The sequence below is a fragment of the Callorhinus ursinus genome, unplaced genomic scaffold (assembly GCF_003265705.2).
Source record: "Callorhinus ursinus isolate GAN/ISIS: 27379988/994484 unplaced genomic scaffold, GSC_fseal_2.0 scaffold3, whole genome shotgun sequence".
In the NCBI taxonomy this organism is placed as follows: Eukaryota; Metazoa; Chordata; class Mammalia; order Carnivora; family Otariidae; genus Callorhinus; species Callorhinus ursinus.
The window spans coordinates 13,243,303-13,265,051 of record NW_027397065.1 but is presented as its reverse complement, the minus strand read 5'-3'; the positions used below and the strand labels follow the sequence as shown (position 1 = coordinate 13,265,051).

At 35.4% G+C, this 21,749-nt stretch overlaps 1 long non-coding RNA gene across 1 annotated transcript in view; it reads right to left on the bottom strand.

Annotated features, from left to right (window-relative positions):
• The window catches only part of LOC141371358 (uncharacterized), a 39,885-nt gene extending 34,550 nt beyond the window's left edge, over positions 1-5,335 (bottom strand). The window contains exons 1-2 of the long non-coding RNA XR_012376258.1: positions 5,156-5,335; positions 4,477-4,642 (exon numbers count right to left, since the gene is read on the bottom strand). This is a non-coding gene — a long non-coding RNA (uncharacterized lncRNA). The remainder of the gene's footprint in view (positions 1-4,476; positions 4,643-5,155) is intronic.
• Positions 5,336-21,749: the final 16,414 nt, after the last annotated feature.

Here is a 21,749-nt window from a genome sequence, read left to right as displayed (position 1 = left end):
ATAAAGATAGATCACTTGCTTTGGTGAATTTGTCCCCCAGAATGAGTGGCCCTGCCTGTTGCCACCAAGGGGCTACTCTGGGCTGAGTCTGTAAGCCAAGAACACTGTTCCTCTTGGACCCAAGCAGTGTGTCTATACACACAGCTGCTCTGTGGCACCAAACTACCTGACCAGGAGAATAGCCAGGGAATTAGCGGCTTTCTTTGGAGATTGGGCATTAGCCCTTCTTTGCTCCCATAAGATAACCCAGCAGGTGCTTTTCTCTGCTCTGATTATCAGCAAACAGAAAAGGGTTGCATTTTCCTAAGCTACCAACAAGCCAAGGGTTTGTGTCACTATGACAGCTGCCAAGTGATTTTCTGAGGACAAAATAAAAGAACAGGAAGGAGAGAAGTTAAATCCCCTTCCTGGGGCAGCCCAGGATCCAGCATCGCTGATATCCTAAGAGGGAAGGAAAAAAAAAATCAATGTTCTTACTGTGCTCCACATTCCAACCAGGCATTTTCAACTTTTCTCTCAACCACGATCAGGTTAAAAATGAATATGCTGGCATATGTGAACAAACGCTCACTCCAAGTTTTCCGCTATAGACAATAACTCTTCAGTTAGTCAGAACTAACCACTCCAACAACTCAGAGTCCTCTGAAACACAGCCATACACCAGTAAACCAAGTAAACGTGTAAACAAAACCTTCTGGGCAGCCAGAACATATGTCATGACATTCATCTCCCAAAGCTTAGACGGTCACTCCCAGGAGAGACTGCCAAAACTCTGCCCAGAATCCAGCTCAGTCTAATTAAGACCGAGTTCTAAGAGGTTCGGCTATTTGGTACTGCAGGCTGCAAAGATTAGAAACAAAAACAAAGGGACGTATGCTGCCCCGGCAAACATACTGACAGCAGTGCAGAGGCAGCTGATTCTCAGAAAACTAGAGTCCAGGGTACCACAGAGGCCAACTGAAACTGTAACGACAACACAAAATAAAAATTGCAGGAGAGACTGATCTATCTACTTCAACAGCTTCCTTAAAATAGTGCACTGCACAGTAAAAGAAATCCTATTTTAATGACAATTCTGAATCATCAAGAAAAATAGAAATGGTCAATACTTTGTTTCTGAAAGCAGAAGGGTTTTAATACTTTAAAAAGGGGTGTTGGCACTTTGATGAGTAAAGTTCCATTTTCTGGAACCTCCACTAACTACTGACATGACTATATGTCAATATCTATCTTTAAGGTAACTGGTCACTTTTCCAGCTGCCTACTATTTGGCCAAGGCAACGCCAAGCCAGAAAATAGGAAAGTGGATGAAAATGTCAAATTCAGATTACTGCCCAGTAAAGCTGGCAGTTTGGGAGGGGAGAAAGGAGTCTTTAAAAAGGTAGATGTACTGAGATCCCTGCCCCAAATATGGGTCTCACTCTTCTAAAACACACTGGTATCCGTTCTCTCACCATACATGAAAGCAATCATGCTGGTGGAGTAGGGAGGGAGGGTCATTTCTTCTTCACAAAGGACTTGGAATTGTAGCTTGAAATCCTAGCTGATCTTCAGATTATTTGTGAAGAAGGCAGATTTCCAGAATCCACTCTTGGATGTGCTCATTTGGGAAATTTGGCTAGGACCTTGGAGTCTGCAATTTTTAAACCTCAGCCAGGTTTAAAACCACTGACCTGGGATGCTGTGGTTTGGGGAGGTGCTTTGAGTGCTTGGGCTTCTAGTTCAGCCACCTCCTCCCTGAAGGATCTCTAATCCAAAGGTCAGTTGGTGCTGCTTCTGGGATATGCTCACATTCAGCCTGGTTCCCACAGTGGACACAGAGAGCTCAGTCTCCCATAGGAGCCTAGTGAGACTCCTAGCTAGCACCCTGAGGAGTTCAAAGAGATTAAGACAGAACAAGGAACATAAAACTAGCCATAACCTGTTTTTCTATTGTAAGGCAACTGATCTCCACCCACCAGCACCACCAGAAAGTATTTGAAAGGCAATAAAAAGGAGAGTGGATACTTTACTATATCTAAACCAGTTATGAGAAAAATAAAGTTTGTTGTTTTTTTTAAGTTTCTTCAGGAAGCTGACACTGATGGTCAGAATGTTCCAACTCTAACCACTTTCGAACCTTCTGCTACTCTGCTTAATAATAGCATCAGCTCACACTTAGGTACTGCTCTGCCTGTTTTGTCCTGAATCATCTATTTGGGTATTCATACTCTCTATCTGGCTTTGTTCTTTTCATCAGTTTAACTTTCCATCAGAAATACACAGTCCCCTAACTGCACAGATTTTTCAAATATAATCTCACATAGACCAAGTCTTTAAAATAAACGGAATCATTAGTAATGAATTTGAATATACCAAACCCTTCAGCATGGGTAGAACCAAAGCCTGGTTATGCTTCTTGGAATTTTAGCTTCCAGAGTATCTACTCATTACCTTTATGGTTTTTTTCCATTACATGGAAAGCAAACATTGATATCTCTGAGCACACAGAAAATGTCTTCTGCACAAACTAAGTAAGTTCTACTGTCAATGAGGCAACATGCTTAACCTCTTCCCTTCTGTTACTCAACAGGGATAGTAGTGTGAGAATGAGGGGAGGGAAAATATTTAACTGTACAGTTTTCTGCACAATTCTTATTATGAGTGCTAGAAAAGATAAGGATAAAGTGGTTGTCAGATTTGGCCATAGATGCTACAAAAGTTTCTACCACAATCATTAGATTCTAGCCCCTTTGAGGCAGTGATTCTGGCTATTCATCTCTGGCATCATACAGGTATGCCTGAAACATTAATAGCAGCATTGGTATATTTGGGACTTTATCCATTTTCTAGAAGATTTTAGTGATACTCTTTATATTCTTACTGCATAGTAATACCCTAAAATTAAATGAACTAAAATTCTCTGGAACTTAGAAAGTTTCCCAAACATACCACAGTATGAATGTATGTTAGATGAGTAGGATAAATTGGGATTAGGGGAATAAGAAAAAATAAGAGTTTTCTGGAGTCATTTAAAATAAATTGTGAGTGGATTTTCTGAACAAAAATGAGAAATACCTATTATCCTTGCCCTTGACTGGTAGACATGTTGTAGATATATTTGAAATAATCTACAAAAGAAAGAAGACCTTCCACATGCTATTTTGTCATCCTTACTTCTTAAAACATATGCCCCAAGGCTATATTTACATACATACATGGGGATCTTACCCACATAGTCATTCAATAAATATTTGTTGAAAGAAGGATAAACATCATGTAAAAACTACAAGTTAACAAACCAAGCACAGAAACAAAGAATTTCACACTTTAAGAACCAAAGTCTGTCATTGTATAGAGTGCAGGCTTTCTAGTGAGAAGAACTGAGCTAAAATTGTCATTAGCTGCTAACAAGCCTCAAACATTCAGCTTTCCCATCTATAAAATGGGGTTAACACTATTTGCAAACTTGCTATAAAGACTAGAAATAACATCTGTAACTCTCTAAGCATGGTGTCTGACATATGATTTTGATGGTGATGATAATGAGTTTTCTTTAAGAATACTACCATGAGCAGTTACTTATTTCCATCATTTTACATGTTCCAACTTGTTCTGTATCAAATAATCCTTCTATGGTTTTATCATTTTGCTTGACATAATTTCTCAAAACAACAGAGCATCATATTCAGAAGGAGTAAAAAATATACTCCAAAGTAAAATACAAATAATTTTAAAAATTTTACAATATTACTTAATTCCAATGTTTGGAACTTTACTGAAATCTTATCTATCCATCAGGATTTTTGGATTGCAAAGAACAGAAAGTTGAGTCAAAATAAATTTGTTAGAAAGATACAGGACAGTTCATAGAACTGAAGGATATGCTTTATAATCAGGCATTAGAGGACAGAACTATGTCATTCTAGGGATCAAGGTAGAGAAACTAAGGGACTATGTCTTATGGCAATATGGGCAGCATAGATTGAATCATGTTCCCATGCATTCAGTAAGGGGGCACCTCATTTGATAGCCCCACCAAGAGAAGATGGAATAGGAAAAAGTTAGAGTAATTTAATAATTAAAAAAAAAAGGTTTAATCTTTGAGGCTGAGGAGACAAAATCTGCAGATTTCTACTACATTTGGTAAAGACATATGCCTGGCTCTGAAGGTTGTATGTCTCTATTTCTAGTTGGCAAAATATTTTCTATTTGTGATATGTGCCAACTAGCATTTAGAAAGTTCAAAAATAAAATGCCTCTCCCCCAGAAACTAAAGTTATAGTTTGTCTTCTATTATATATGTGAATAGGAATATAGCAATACTTAAAATAAATATATGATTGTACACTGATTCCAGTTATTAATAAAATGAAAAATCTTATGTCCTTAACAAAAAAAATACTTAAAATAAAATGTACATTCAGTCAAGTTTAACTTTTCCTGACTCCACTAAGTCTAGGAACCATAAAAGAGAGGAAATTCTTCCTCCATTACCCTAGGATTAGTGAGATAAACATTCTCCCAATCTCTTGTTAAGCCCCTGGTAAAATAATTCCTTCATTGATTTACTCAAATAAACAAGACTTCCAGTGCCAGAGAGAAAAAGACATTTCATTATCCTGAGTACTTCCATTTTCAAAAAACAATTCTGATGTTTGACCTGGAAAAGAAAAAAAGCAGTTGGTGCCAGTAGATTATCATATTATAATGTGAGGTTCCTGTAGGAGGGTAGGAACCATATTTTATTCATCCTTCTATCTGATGTGCCTAACACAGAGACAGCATATTGAAGGAATGCAGGCAACATTTATTTTACAAATAAGGAATAAATATTTGAACTTACTTCAAGAGCAGTCTGAATTTTCCAATCAGAACCTGATTGTCATTATTGCCATATGAAATATCTAGAAATGTGAAGAACCATAGTTTTTCACATATAGAAAAATAATACAAAAGTCACATAAAGGGGTGCCTGGGTGGCTCAGTTGTTAAGTATCTGCCTTCGGCCCAGGTCATGATCCCAGGGGCTTGGGAAAGATCCCCATGTCATGCTCCCTGCTCAGGAGGGAGTCTGCTTCTCCCTCTCCCTCTGCCTCTCCCCCAGCTCGTGCTCTCTCTCTCATATAAATAAATAAAATCTTTTTTAAAAAAGTAACATAAAGACAGTTAGTACCTCTTAAGCTCAAGATGGTATTCATTCTTTGTTCAGTCATTAGCCATTTTTTTGAACGTCTGTTATGTTCTAGTAAACAGGCGATAGTTAACTGGATAGGTAAATCAGAGCACAGGTGCTTCACATCCCCATTCTCAGATTTCCAGTGAAATGTTCAAAGGGTGATAAAAGACAAGAGAAAGTCCCCTTCAAATTAGAAAACAGGAAGATAATCACTCACAAAGGAGAAACTTAGAGGGGTTTCAGCTATAGATAAAGTAGGTCAGATAAAAAGCAAATATGACCAGTCACCAAGAAATAACTCAAATTCTCTGGGGCATAGTCACTTAGTTGGAGGGACAAGATCTGATGGCTGGGGGCATCTAAGACAGCAGGGAGTAAACCCCTTAGGCTTCAATTTGCTGAGGTGGAACATTGGCATTTGAGTGTTTCTTGATGTCTTAAATTCTGACAGAGGCCATATCAAAGCAGTAAGACTGCAGCTGGGAGGGAACAGGTGCAGCTTATATAAAACAGAAGGCAAGTTGGCTAAGAAACAGAAAGGAAAGGAAAGCTGGGCCCAGAAATCTGAGACCTGTACAGCACCTTCACTAAATATGGAGGGAAAAGGACACAGTCAGCATCCCTCTGCTGGAGTACCCAGTGTCCACCTCATTTCTTCCTCCTCATGGGCTGTGGGAGTTGGATCTGTGAACCAATAACATAACTGATATCAAGCTGTAGTCAAGCTTAAGAGCAGAAAGCTGGGGTCTAACCTACCAGTTTGTGAGCAAACACCAAACATGGTAGTCTATTGCTCACACAAAAATGAGAAGCAGGGAGAAAAATTAGTGAAATGGGATTATAAAAGTATTCCATGGCATAGTAAATGGAACACAACATTCAAGATGAAAAAAAGCAAAATTTAAAAGTAACCTACTATTTTTAGGTTTTATTTCTAGAAGAAAATACTAGAAAGCATGTGCTTCGTGTCCCCAATAAAATTAAGAAAACATGAACTGTAAGAGGCAAAATGAGATTAGATTACAAATTACAGAGGTTTACTTGGGTAAAAGGCAGCAAAAAGAAAATGAGGAGTGAAGGAGCCCAAAAGATACAGTATCATAACTTTAATATAGAGAAAGCAATAAGGATTGAATCAACACTGCAGAAAATAAAATTAGTGATGTGAAGAATAAAATTAAAAGGTTCTTTCAGAAAGCAGGGAAAAAAAGGCAGATCTAAAAGATGAGAGAAATAATGTTATAAATGAATGATAAAAAACAAAATCCAATCTTACTAGTATTTCAGACAATATCAGGAAAAAATGAGACAGAAGCAATAATGTAAGGAAACTGAAACATGTTAAAACAAAAAAGATTCTCTAATATGGCAGATTAATGAAAGGCTAACACCTCTTGAAATCTTAACATTTCAAGGGATAGAATGAATGAATACTACATGCATCCAGGCAGCGAAAAGCAAAACTAGAAAAGTTAAGATAGAAATTTAACAAATTTCTAATTAAAGTTATTTATTTAATAAATAAATTTCCATACAGGGGGGAAAAACTCAAATGCCACTCTCCTCACTAATTCCAGGGTCCAAAGGAACTCAAAATTCCTGTTAAAAGACAACTTAAAAATAAATATCAATAGAAAATAAGTAAAGAATAATGACAGGCAATTTATAAAACAAAATTAAAAGTAATAATAAGATAGCAACTTATACAGCACCTGTTTTGTGCCAGGTCTATTTAAATGGCTTAAACACAGTACATATGTTCACATATATAAATCATATTTACATAGCTAATTGGTCAATAAGTTTATCAGAAATTCAACCTCACCAGTAATTAAAAAAATAGAAATTAAAGCAATAATAGTTGTTTAAAAAATAAATTATTCTATTGGATTGGCAATGATTATAGCTATTGGTCCCAGAGCAAACATTCTCATTGATTTTTGTTGGTGGAAGAATAAATGACACAACCAATCTGGAAGGAAGTTTGGCAAAATTTATCAAAACATTGTAAACTCATATCCAATGACCTCTCTCAAATAATTCTATATCCAGAAACCTACACTAAAGAAATAATGTGGCTGCTCGAAAAGGTACATACACCATGAGAGACTATGGACTCTGAGAAACAAACTGAAGGTTCTAGAGGGGAGGGGGGTGGGGGATGGGTTAGCCTGGTGATGGGTATTAAGAAGGGCACGTTCTGCATGGAGCACTGGATGTTATACACAAACAATGAATCACGGATCACTACATCAAAAACTAATGATGTAATGTATGGTGATGAACATAACACAATAAAATAAAATTTTAAAAAATTATTAAAATCAATGATGACTTACCTTTTGTAGGAGAGCAGAGAGTTTTTAACTCTAACTTTTTAATGGTATCTACTATGTTATAAACACTCATTTGTAACTCACTGAAACACTCATTGAAAGACAGTGGATTTCCTGCTTCACATTAAATGTCAAGTGTAATAAGAGGATTTGAATTACAAATAATGAATCTGAAAAAAAAAAGGTATGTACAATCATTCCCAATGCAAACCTTTTATAGGTTCCTACCTTTATTAATTTCTCAGCCTTTATTATAAAAATATAAATGTAGAAATAGGAAACAACTTTAATATTTATCAATAGTGGATAGCTTAAACAAATTATGGTATAGCCAAATTGTGGGAAGTTAAGCAACTATTACAAATGATGATATAGATTTGAATTTTATGATGTTAAAATATTACCTGAAAAGCAAAGAAATATAAAACTGCATGTATAGCATGATACCATTTTTTAAAAATACATATGTTCAGAAAGAAAGAGAGCAGAGGAAAAAGAACAATCTAAAAGGATATGCCTCAAAAGGTTAAAATTTGTCAAACCTGGGGTGCCTGGGTGGCTCAGTTGGTTAAGCATCTGCCTTTGGCTCAGGTCATGATCCCAGGGTCCTGGGATCGAGCCCCACATCGGGCTCCCTGCTCCGCGGGGAGCCTGCTTCTCCCTCTGCCTCTGTCCCTGCCCCTGCTCGTGTTTTCTCTCTCTCTCTCTCTGACAAACAAATAAATAAAATCTTTAAAAGAGAAATTAAAAAATAAAATAAAATTTGTTAAACCTGCTAGTTGGATTATAGATGGTTTTCATTCTCTTATTTTTACTTTTCTGAAGATCATTTGAAAAAATAACATTGTATTTAAATTTTTAAAATTATGACAGATGGCTTAAACTGCTTTTGGTAATACATAATTTCACATTATCAAGAAATAGTGAAAATGAAAGAAATAAACATATAATTTCAGCAAATTAGAAGGTGAAGCAAAACTAAAGAACAAAAAAGAAATAATTAAAGGTAAAAAATATTTTAATAAATTGGAAAATGAAAAAGGAACAGAATTAAAAATAACTCTGTGAGCAAATTCTTTGGATAAAAACAAGCTTTAGGAAAAATTAAGAATGTGTAAGGATTGGGTACCTGGGTGATGGGCATTAAGGAGGACACGTGATATAGTGAACACTGGATATTACATAAGACTGATGAATCACTGACCTTTACCTCTGAAACTACTAATACATTATATGTTAATTAATTGAATTTAAATAAATTTTTTTTCGAAAAAACATTAATATAATTTTTAACACTTTACTGACAAGATTAGAAAAGATAATTTTAAGTTGTATTATGAAGGTATATAATGATAAAATGTAAGTTTATCTGCATGTTCTCATTATATTAAATAACATAAATATGAATGTTACTTTCATGTTGCCTTGCAAATTACATTGTTATATTTAACATAAAGCTACTTGCCTCTATTAGGAAGTAAACTAAAATTTTGAATTCCAGCACAAATTGTTTTCAGTTATTTACATATTTTTTTTAAGATTTTATTTATTTATTTGACAGAGAGACATAGGGAGAGAGAGAACACAAGCAGGGGGAGTGGGAGAGGGAGAAGCAGGCTTCCCGCTGAGCAGGGAGCCCGATGCGGGGCTCAATTCCAGGACCCTGGGATCATGACCTGAGCCGAAGGCAGACACTTAACGACTGAGCCACCCAGGTGCCCCTACATATGTTCTTTTTTAATTAAAAAAAAACAAACAAACATTAAAAGGTATGATTTTCTTTTGAAAAAAAAAAGAACGTGTAAGGAGACACATCAACAGATATAGAGGGGATTTTTTTCAATTGTTAGAAATATTACAGGGGTGCCTGCATGCCTCAGTTGGTTAAGCGTCTGACTCTTGATTTTGGCTCAGGTCATGATCTCAGGGTCATGAGACAGAGCCCTGTGTTGGGCTCCATGCTCAGCACAGAGTCTGCCAGAGACTGTCTCCCTCTCCCTCTCCTACTGTTCCCCCACCACTCTCTCTCTTTCTCTCTCTCTCAAAAAAAAGAACTATTATATATACTTTTATAGAAATAAACAAAGTGTGAATAAATATGGTTACAGAAAAATTAGAATTTCTAAAATTGAATCAAGAAGATATAGACCACCCATGTACATCAATGATCATGAGAATTTAAAATGTCGTCAAAGCTTATTTTTAGAATATGGCTCTAGGCCCCTTTAGTTTTTACACACAAATTATAGAAAATTACCAAGGAATTGGCAATTTTTAAACTATTACTAATTGCTTTCACAGGCTAGAAAAGAATGTAAAACTTCAGACACCATTTTAAAAAGCTAATATATCTTATATTGCACAAAATTAGAACATATCCCCCCCCAAAGAAAAGCTCAAACTCACATTTGAAAAAAGGTTCCTATATGTAAAATTCTAGCAGAGACAAACCAAGAATACTAACCCCAATAGGAAGGTTCTGAGGTGATTCACCATTCCAGAAACTGTCTTCTCAGTACTATACTTCTCTCTCCCTGCAAAATGAACCTCTTAAGAGCCACCTCAGCACATGATGCAGATAAATGAACTCCCATTGTGGACAGACCTCAAGCAGTTTTAGTTTCTTGTTGATCATCAACAAATTTTAATCTTTCTAAGGCAGACAAACTTCTAGGGTGATAACTTCACTTACCAGAAGCACTGGGTCTCAGTCCCTCTTTGAGAAATGCTTACACAACTAGAATTCAAACACACAAACAAAACAAGAGATAGGCCATAAAATTCAGAGGAAGAAGATGTTACTTCTGATAGGAAGAATAGGGAACAGGAAAGACAACATTTGAGTTGGTTCTTTAAATACAGTATTTGGACTTGTTTGCATCATCACACAAGGAGAGGAATGTAATATAGTCAAAGAATAAGAACCCAGTTCCAGTCAGTCATGATCGTAACAAATACATTGTCCAACTTAGGGTTACCAGATAAGATACAGGCCACCAGATAAATCTGAATTTTAGATTAACAAAAAAATTAAGTTTAATTATGTCTAAAACATGCAGTATTTGGGAGAAACCATCATGGGGCCAGAGGTGGAATACCAGAAAGTTCAGTAGAAATGTCTTTCCCATGCTTTTGGACATTCATGAAATGTTTTGTTTTGACTTTCTTCCATTTCTTACCCCTCAACTCACTTAAAAATTCAGAGGGCACACTGGAAGTGCCCACCCAAGCACATTTCAGATACAACTAACTCTGGGATGAAAAAAGGGAAGAACTCTTCTTTAGAGGCAAGCGTATGTAGGGAGGCCAACTATAGTTTCTGACAGGGCACAGTGCACAGCAAGCTCTCAGAACAGGCAAGGGCACACAGGGCCAGGCCAGGGAGTAAACTGCCAGGCTCCAGGTGATGAATCCAGGAGCTTGGCAAAGACAGCCACATTTCCTTAGACACATGGCTGAATTGTGAGTTTTAAAAGGGAAATAGAAATGACCATTAAGGTATTTGGGATTTCTACCAAATTGTGTCCACAACTGTGATAAGTATTTCTCAATAATAGGTAATTCCACAGTGTAGCATAGCAACTAAAAAAATGAGGCCTAAAGTCAGACAGAACTGGGTGTGAATCCCAATTCCATCCACCATGGGTTAAATGACCTTGGGCAGAGTGCTTGTCATCTCTGCAGACTTAGTTCCCTTTCTATAAAATAAGAATAATTACAAGGTTATTAAATGAGATAATATATATAAAGTGCCCAGCTCATAGTAGTTACTCAATAAGAAGTAATTATTATAATATTCCATTATTTTTGATACCAAAAGGCAAAACAAATTGCAAGGAGAAGGAGAACTGTTGATCTTCCTAGCATTTCTTCATTCCATTGGGAGAAATCTGGGATCTTGTGTCTAGAATCAAGGTCCCCATAATCTAGGATAAATCCCAGCTTCCCCAGGTGCTCTAATGTCTTTGGAGTGCTAGGATTATTCCCAGCTGGAAAAGGAAACCAGAGTTACCCACAGAGGGGTGAGCAGGGAGGGGTGGGAAAAATAAGCTCTAGTCCTTGAATAGCTTCAAAATAGAAGGATTTTCAGAGGCAGGGGATTTCTGAGATTCCAAGAAGATATTTGAGAACTATCTTTCCCCAGAGGGAAGAAACTAGGTCATGTGCTCTTAACCCAATGAGGTTTAGGGTCACAGTTTAGTTGGCCTTAATTAGCTCCAAAAAAAGCCCAGAACTCCTGGGATTAATCCAAAATCAAGCAGAACTTCTAGTGGAGAGATCTAAGCTCCCAAATATAAGTACTAGTTTCAGTAGAATGAATCCAAATCTAGGACAGCTTCTGAACAATTACCATTTAACTAGCATTTACATGTCATAGGAACTAAATTTATCCTTACCACAACTCCTGTTTATAGAAAAGGCTCAGTTGCTACCAGAAAGTAAGCTCTGTGAAGGCATGGACTGTGTTTGCCCTTTACTGCTATATGCCCAAGGAAAGGCAGAGTACCTGGTACATAGTTGGTGCTCAATAAATATTCACTGAACCAAATCACTCAAAGCCACACAATGAGTTGGTAAAGGGAGCTGGGATTTTAACCTTGGTCTGACTCTAAAAATCACATTCACCTCTAAGTCATACTACCAGCCAAGGCAGACTTAGGTCAGAAAATATCCCAAGGCAAGCTCCTGCCTTGGATTCTCCCTAGAAGCTCTCCTGAGGTCCACCAAGCTGAACTAGGAGGACTACTTGGAGGGTTACCCTTGGGAGAATTTTTGAATCTAGAAATTCTGGCAGATACTGCTGATTGCTTCTTGATACCTATTTTTCCATTTTTCTCTTGATAAAAGAACCTTGAGTTATTCAGCTGACAAATTTTCCATTTTAAAATATTCACCTCCTAGAAATACTTGGTATCTTAATTATGGTAATGATTTCATAATGAATTGTACAATTTATATACATGTAGTTTATTGTAAATAAATTATACTTAGAAAATACACACACAAACACAAAACATATACAGCCCCAGACTTCCTGTGATCCACTTCTGGCCAATGAGATGTAAGCCTAAGTCTATTGGATGGGACTTCCATCAGAGCCATTATATTACTGTTTAGTTGGAATAAACATTTTATCTTTTTAGTTTCCTTTTTCTTTCTACCTGGAGGTAGAACAGCCATTCTGAGAGAATGAGGACAAAAGTCTCAAGCTAAGGCTGGTGAAACAGGAAGCTAGAAGGAATCTGAGTTTTTGATGACTGTTTGGAGATCCTGCACCACTTTGGTCTCTCCACCTCCTGATTTTTCTCATTTTGTAAGCCAAATAAGTCTCTATTTGGTTGACCCGATACCGTATGGTTTCTTCATATGCTGTTTGCCATTACTGAATGACAATATTCCCAAGCAAAGCATAATGAAGATAACATTGCACCATTCCTCAAAAATCTTCAGTTATTGCTGAGTAAAATCCAAAGCCTCCCCAGTCCCATTTCCTACTATTGCATTCCATAAACATGTCCTTCCAGCACCAGCAGGCTCTTTGCCATGTTCCAAACAAGCAATATATTTTAAGATTAATGCTGTTCTCTCAACCTGATATATCTTTCTTCCATAATCTATTACAGATCCTGGAAGATTTGAAAAATTGATATAGGCCACAGTCAGCCAATGGAAGACTTGAGAAGAAAAGTTATGTCTCCTGAATACAATCCAGATGCCCTTTGTCCTAAATACCCATTTCTGGAGTAGGAAAATCAAATGTTCTGCTAAGAGACCTGATTTACTCTTGGCTTTTCTTTGATGTCAAAAGTTCTCACTTTAGAAAATAATGAATAGGGGCATCTGAGTGTTCAGTACATTCAGCGTCTGACTCTTGATTTCAGCTCAGGTCATGATCTCAGGGCCATGACACTGAGCCCTGCAGTGGGCTCCATGGTCAGTGTGGAGTCTGCTGGAGATTTTCTCTCTCCCTCTGCCTCTGTCCCTTGCCCTGATCACATGCTCTCTCTCTTTCAAAATGAATAAATAAAAATCTTTAAAAAATGATAAATAATCATTTATTTGATATATGTCAGAATGGATAGCCTTATTTATAACAGCAGTCATGAGAAAAACTAGAATTTTAAGAATATATTTTCTTGTTCTAAAGTGTCTGATTATACCTGAAGGTATAGGGCTTCTGTTTTAGGTATGTAATAGAACATATATGTGAATACATTATTTTGTCTCATAGTAGAAACTCTAAAGGCTAAGCATTGTGTTCTCACATTCCCTGTGATGGCTAAACCCCAAAGTTATTGACCAAAATATTTCGTTTCCAGAGCTACTTATTATGTAACTAGGAGAAAGTAATTAAACCTTCCATCTGTCAAATAGAAGGAATATTATATTTGCCATCTGTCCAGCTTTTAGGTATGGCAAATATTGATGAGAGGATCTAAATTAAATATAGGGCATTATGTCAGTTCATTTAAGAGTTGATCGGCACTGAAAATTCTACAAATCAATTTTTGTTTATTGTGTTTTTTGAAGTATTTCAAATATAACAGAAGCTAATTATTTGCTACCCATGTCTAACAGATGTTAATATTAGTCCATCTTTATTTCATATTTATTTATTCTTTATTCTTTTAATAAAGTATTCCAGATACAGCTAAAGTTCTAATTCCACTCACATGCCTTCCCACTCCTCTTTCCCCAGAGGTGTGAAGTTTTGAGGAATCAATTATATGCAAGACTGCATAATTTTACTACAAATGTATGCATGAATTAACATATAGTGTTATTTTGGTTTTTAAGTCCCACATATTTTATATCATATATACATATCTTTTAGTAATTTGCTTTTTGCATTGAATATTTTGTTTTTCAAATCTATTCATATTGACACATGCAGATTGATGCAAGTGCTTCATTTTAACTGACCAATAATAATAACCTACAGTTAATTTATCCATTCGATGACCAGTGAACAATAGGTTGTTTTTCATTTTTTACTATTCTAAGCAATGAATACCCATGTACATACAAAGAAGTATTTCTCTAAAATACGTGACTGTACTTTGAAGTAGAATTGCTGTACACTTTTATAAAATTATTTTAAAAACCCCCTAGGAATTTTGATTGGAATGGCATTGAATTTTTAGATAAATTAGAGAGATTTAATATTTTTAGGAGTCTTTCCATCCATGAATATGGTATGTCTCTCCAAATACTTATATCATGTCTTTTATGACTTTAAATAAAGTTTCATAATTTCATGTATGAAGAAAGGAAAATTTTTTCTGACATTTTTTTCCTAGGCATCTTATACTTTCTCTTTCTCTCTCTGTACCCTACTCTGCACTCTCCTTTTCTTAGCTTGTTGCTTTTTTGAGTTATGCCATTTTCTATATTGCATTTATACAAGGTTGTGCTATTACATACAAACTCTACTGAGTTATGTTTTTTTTAAGGTTTTATTTATTTATTTGACTGAGAGACAGACAGTACAAGCAGGGAGAGGGGCAAAAGGAGAGGGAGAAACAGACACTCTGCTGAGCAGGGAGCCCAATGCAGGGCTCAGTCCCTGGACCCTGAGATCATGACCTGAGCCAAAGGTGGATGCTTACCCAAATAAGCCACCTAGGCACCCCACTACCGAGGTTTTTTAATGTTGAATTTTTGTTGTAATTTTCTATTCATAAAATTAGCTGAATGCTATTTAGAGAGCCATTAAACCACAAGGAAAGAGAGCAAGAGAGGAAGAAAGGGAAAAAGAACTACAAAAACAACTGTAAAATAACAAAATGGCAATAAGTGTATACCTATCAATAACTACTTCAAATGTAAATGGACTAAATGCTCCAATCAAAAGACACAGGATGACTGAATGGATAAGAAAGCCAGATTCACCTACATGCTGCCAGAAGAGACTTACTTCAGACCTAAATACACATGCAGATTGAAAGTGAAGGGGTGGAAAAATATATACCATGCAAATAGAAGCAAAAAGAAAGCTAGGGTAGCAATACTTATGTCAGACAAAATCGACTTTAAAACAAAGACTGTGACAAGAGACAAAAAAGAACACTACATAATGATAAAAGGAATAATCCAACAAGAGGATATAACAATTATAAAAATCTTGCACCTAACACGGGAGCACTTAAGTACACAGAGCACCCATTAACAGAGATAAAGGAAGAAACTGATGGTAATACAATAATAAGTGAACCTTAATACCCCACTTACAGCAATGGACCAATCATCCAGACAGAAAATCAACAAGGAAACAATGGATTTGAATGACACATTAGACCAGACGGACCTAACAGATATATTCAGAACATTTCATCACAAAAACATCAGACTACACATTCTTTTCAGGTGCACATGGAACATGCTCCAGAACAGATCATGTGTTAGGTTACAAAACAAGTATCACTAAATTTAAAAAGATTGAAATCATACCATGCATCTTTTCTGACCACAACAATATGAAAGTAGGAATCAATCACGAGAAAAATTTGGAAAGTACAAAAATGCATGCAGGGTAAATAACATGCTACTAAACAATGAATGGATCAACCAAGAATTTAAAAATGTAATAAAAAAACACATGGAGACAAATGAAAATGAAAACGCAATAGTCCAAACTCTTCGGGATGCAGCAGAAGTGGTTCTAAGACAGAAGTTCATAGCAATACAGGCCTGCCTCAAGAACTGTAACCTTACACCTAAAGAAGCTAGAAAAAGAACAAATAAATCCCGAGGTCAACAAAGGGAAAGAAAAGCAAAGATTAGAAAAGAAATAAGTGAAATAGATAGCAAAAAATAAAAAACAACAACAAAAAAAAACAATAGAACAGTTCAATAAAATCAGGAGCTGATTCTTTGAAAAGATCAACAAAATTGATAAGACTTTAGCCAAACTCATCAAGAAAAAGAGAGGACTCAAATAAATAAAATCAGAAATTGGAGGAGAGGAGAAAAAACAATCAACACCACAGAAATATAAAGCATTATAAGAGAATTATATCTCTTATAAAATTTCATGGCAGTAAGTTGGACAACTTAGAAGAAATGGATAAATTCCTAGAAATATATAACCTTCAAACACTGAATCAGGAAAATATAGAAAGTTTGAATAGACAAAGTACCAGCAATGAAATTGAGTCAGTAGTCAAAATCTCCCAACAAACTAGAGCCCAGGACCAGATGGTTTCATAGATGAAATCTACCAAAGATTTAAAGAGTTATTACCTACTCTTCTCAAACTATTCCAAAACATAGAAGAGGAAGGAAAACTTCCAGATTCATTCTACAATGCCAGCATTACCCTGATATCAAAACCAGACAAAGACATTACCAAAAAAGAGAACTACAGGCCAATATCTCTGATGAACACAGATGCAAAAATCCTCAACAAAATAGTAGCCAAACAAATCCAAGGATACAATGAAAAAATCATTCACCACCATCAAGTGGGATTTATTCCTGGGATGCAAGGATGCTCAATCTTGCAAATTGATCAAGGTGATATGTGACATCAATAAGAGAAAGAATAAAAACCATATGATCATTTTAATAAACGCAAAAAAGCATTTGACCAAGTAAAACATCCATTCATGATGACTCTAAAGTAGGTTTAGAGGGAACATATCTCAACATAGTAAAGATAATATATGAAAACCGAAAGCTAACATCAAACTCAATGGTGAAAAACAAATTTTTCCCTACAATCAGGAAGAAAATAAGGATGTCCACTCTTACCACTTTTATTCAGCATAGTACTGGAAGTCCTAGTCACAGCAATCAGAAAAGAAAAAGAAATAAAAGGCATCTAAATTGGTAAGGAAGAAGTAAAACTTTCACTATTTGCAGATGACATGATATTATATATAGAAAACCCTAAAGACTTCACCAAAAAACTACTAAAACTGGTATATGAATTCAGTAAAGTGACAGGATACAAAATTAATATGTAGAAATCTGTTGCATTTCCATACACTAATAATGAAGTAGCAGAAAGAGAAATTAAGAAAACAAACCCATTTATAATTGCTAAAAAAAAAAAAAACAAAAAACAACCTAGGAATAAATTTAACCAAGGAAGTAAAAGACCTGTACCCCCAAACCTGTAAAACAGTGATGAAAGAAATTGAAGCTGACACAAACAAATGGAAAGATGGTCCATGCTCAAGGATTGGAAGAACCAATATTATTAAAATGTGCATACCAAAAAAAAATGTGCATACCACCTACAGCAATCTGAACATTTAATGCAATATCCATCAAAATACCAATAGCATTTTCCACAGAACTAGAACAAATAATCCTAAAATTTGTATGGAACCACAAAGACCCTTAATAGCCAAAAGCAATTTTGAAAAAGAATAACAAAGCTGGAGGTATCAGAATACCAGATTTCAAGATATACTACAAAGCTATAGTAATCAAAATAGTTTGGTACTAAAACAAAAATTGACACATAGATCACTGGAACAGAATAGAGAGCACAAAAATAAACCCATGCTTATTTAGTCAATTAATCTATGACAAAGGAGGCAAGAAGATACAATGAGGAAAAGATGATCTCTTCAACAAATGGTGGTGGGAAAACTAGACAACTATATGTAAAAGAATGAAACTGGACCACTTTCTTACATCATACACAAAAATAAACTAAAAATGAACTAAAGACCTAAATGGGAGACATGAAACCATAAAACTTCTAGAAGAAAATGGGCAGTAATTTCTTTGGTATCAGCTGTAGTAACATTTTTCTAGATATGTCTCCTCAGGCAAGGGAAACAAAAGCAAAAATAAACTATTGGGACTACACCAACATAAAAAGCTTTTGCATAGTGAAAGAAATTATCAACAAAATGACAAGGCAACCTATTGAATGGGAAAAGATATTTGTAAATGACATATCTGATAAGGGGTTAATGTCTAAAATATAAAAGAACTCATACAATTCAACATCAAAAAAACTCCACAAATAATCTTATTTAAAAATGGGCAGAGAGCCTGAATATACATTTTTCCAAAGATGACATACGGAGGGCCAATAGACACAGGAAAAGATGATCAATATCACTTACCATCAGGGAAATACAAATCAAAACCAAAATAAAATATCATTTTACACCTGTCAGAGTGGCTAGAACCAAAAAGATGAGAAATAACAAGTGTTGGCAAGGATGTGGGGGAAAAAAAAAGGTGCCCTTGTACACTGTCAATAGGAATGCAAATTGGTATAGCTACTGTGAAAACAGTATGGAGGTTCCTCAAAAAATTAAAAACAGAAATACCATATGATCCAGTAATTCCACTAGTGGACATTTACTCAAAGAAAATGAAAACACTAATTGGAAAAGATATATGCATTCCTATGTTTATTGCAGCATTATTTAAAATAGCCAAGATATGGAAGTAATGCAAGTGTTCATCCATAAACGGATAAAGAAGATGTGAGATACACACACACACACACACACACACACACACACACACACTAGAACATTACTCAGCCATAAAAAAGAATGAAATGTACCCATTGGTAATGACATGGATGGACCTAGAGGGTATAATGCTAAGTGAAATGAATCAGAGAAAGACAAACACCATATGATTTCATTCTATGTGGAAACGAAGAAACAACACAAATGCACAAAGAGAAAAAAAGAAACAAATGATAAAACAGACTTTTAAATACAGAGAACATACTGGTGGTTGCTAGAAGGGAGTTCGTGGAAGGATGGGTGAAATAAATAAAGAAGATTAAGAGTACACTTCTCATGAGCACTGAATAAGGTATAGCGTTGTTAAATTATTATATTATACACCTGAAATTAATATAACACTGTATGTTAATTATACTTCAATAGAAAAAATAATAAGAAAAAGATCAATTCTAAAGGTTCTCTTACCTATGGATATTTTTGGATTTTCCAAATGTCCTTATCTGCAGATTCCCATGGATTTTCTTTTAAGCAAACATATTGTGGAGAAGTAAAAAATCACTTCTTTTTATACATTTTTCAAACTTTTATTCTATATAATGCTATAAATCCTAGCTGACAAAATAAAACAAGAAAATAAATAAATCATTAGTCCAAAAAATGAATTTCAGGGCCCCTGGGTGGCTCAGTTGGTTGAGCGACTGCCTTCAGCTCAGGTCATGATCCTGGAGTCCCGGGATCGAGTCCTGCATCGGGCTCCCTGCTCAGCAGGGAATCTGCTTCCCCCTCTGACCTTCTTTGCTCTCATGTTCTCTCTCTACCATTCTTGCTCTCAATAAATAAATAAATAATTAAAAAAAAAAAAGAAAATGAATTTCAACTACTAACAGGAACTTAAACAGTCATCTCACTTGATGAGGCAGCACATAATGAATACCGACCATCTATTAGAACAATTAGCTGTTTCTGTAAGACTTGAGGCCAATAATCAAAGTTAACTGTAAATACTTAAAGCAACTTTTTAAAGATGCAAATTCATGGTCATTTCCTAGTCTGCTGTTATTATTTGTTTATCTAATCCATTTGGGGTCATTTTACTAAAGACAGAGACAACCTCTTAACAGCTCTTTTCCCAAAATATCATCTTTTACTCATGAACAGTGTATATTTAACAAGATTATCATGAACATGAAAAACGTTTTCTAATGGAAACTTCCCTGTAAATGGTAAATTCTCACACTAATCCATAAAAAACTACTTAATCCATAATATACCAAAAGTAAGTACAAAACACTCTTAGCTATACAAACCATCACAAATAACCTATTTTTATAATGGTAATTTATAAGAAGGTGACTTTTAAGGTCCTCATTACAAAGACAAAGATTTGTGCATTTGTTGAAAAATAAAGGGAGATAATCTTGGGCCACAACCATTTGTCTAGTCTTTAGACCTTTTAGATAAATTAAACTATTTTCATTTAAAATTATAATAGAAATGCTTTAAATTAAGTTTTGTTATTTTCTAGGGACTTTGTAGGACAGAAATCATAAATCCAATCAACAGGGGTTTTCTACTCTCAGTGTTCTCAAATTTAGTTACATAAGAATCACCTAGATAACTATAGGAGGTGATGGATATGTTAACTAACTTGATTGTGGCAATTATTTCACAATGTATATGTATATCAAAGTGTCAAATCCAAGTCATCATCCTTAAATATATACAATTTTTATTTGTCAATTATACTTCAATAAAATGGGTAGGGGGTAAGAATCAAATAGTGACATTATTAAAATTGCAGATTCCTTCAATCTTTTATCACCCTCATCCTCAAAAGATATTGATTCACAGCTCTTGTGTGGCACTGATAAATTTTCATTTTTAATAAGTACTCTCCCCTCAAAATGCTGACGAGAATTGACCCCAGATCAAACTTTGAAAAGTACTTTTCTTGATAAAGTATGTACCCAAGGTTGTGGCCTGTATCAAATCTCTGATTTTTTAATCCTTGTACCACCAAGATGTACCAGATTTTTCTTTAAAGCACAATGGCTTGATTGGTACCCCTTTCATCTCCCCATCCAATCCTGATCAATAAAAATAGCTTTGGCATCCACTTACAATAAAGATTGGCATGCTGCACCAAGTTCTTTTTTTACATAACCTCCTGGTAATCTCCTCTGTTCATACATCCAGTGCCTTAGTGGTCAGCACCTAAAACTGGGTAACTGCCAAAATTCAATATGCATTTTTTAATGTTTTTATTTAAATCTATTCATTGTTATTCCACAATGAATACGATAAATCATAAAGTTTTACCCAGTGTCACTGTTTTCATGTTAATATATCATAATTATTTTTAACAACTTTATTGGGATATAATTTATGCCATAAAGCTTACCCACTTAAATGTGTTCAAGTAGGGGCACCTGGGTGGCTCAGTCGTTGGGCGTCTGCCTTCGGCTCAGGTCATGATCCCAGGGTCCTGGGATCGAGCCCCGCATCGGGGTCCCTGCTCCGCGGGAAGCCTGCTTCTCCCTCTCCCACTCCCCCTGCTTGTGTTCCCTCTCTCGCTGTGTCTCTCTCTGTCAAATAAATAAATAAAATCTTTAAAATAAATAAATAAAATCTTTAAAATTTGTGTTCAAGTATACAATTCAATGGTATTTAGAATATTTACAGAATTGTGCAACCAAGACCATAATCTAATTTAAAAACATTTTTAACACCCCAAAAAGAAGTCCCACATCCATTAGCAGTCATTTCTCATCCTATCCCCCAAACCCTAATCAACCATTAATCTAC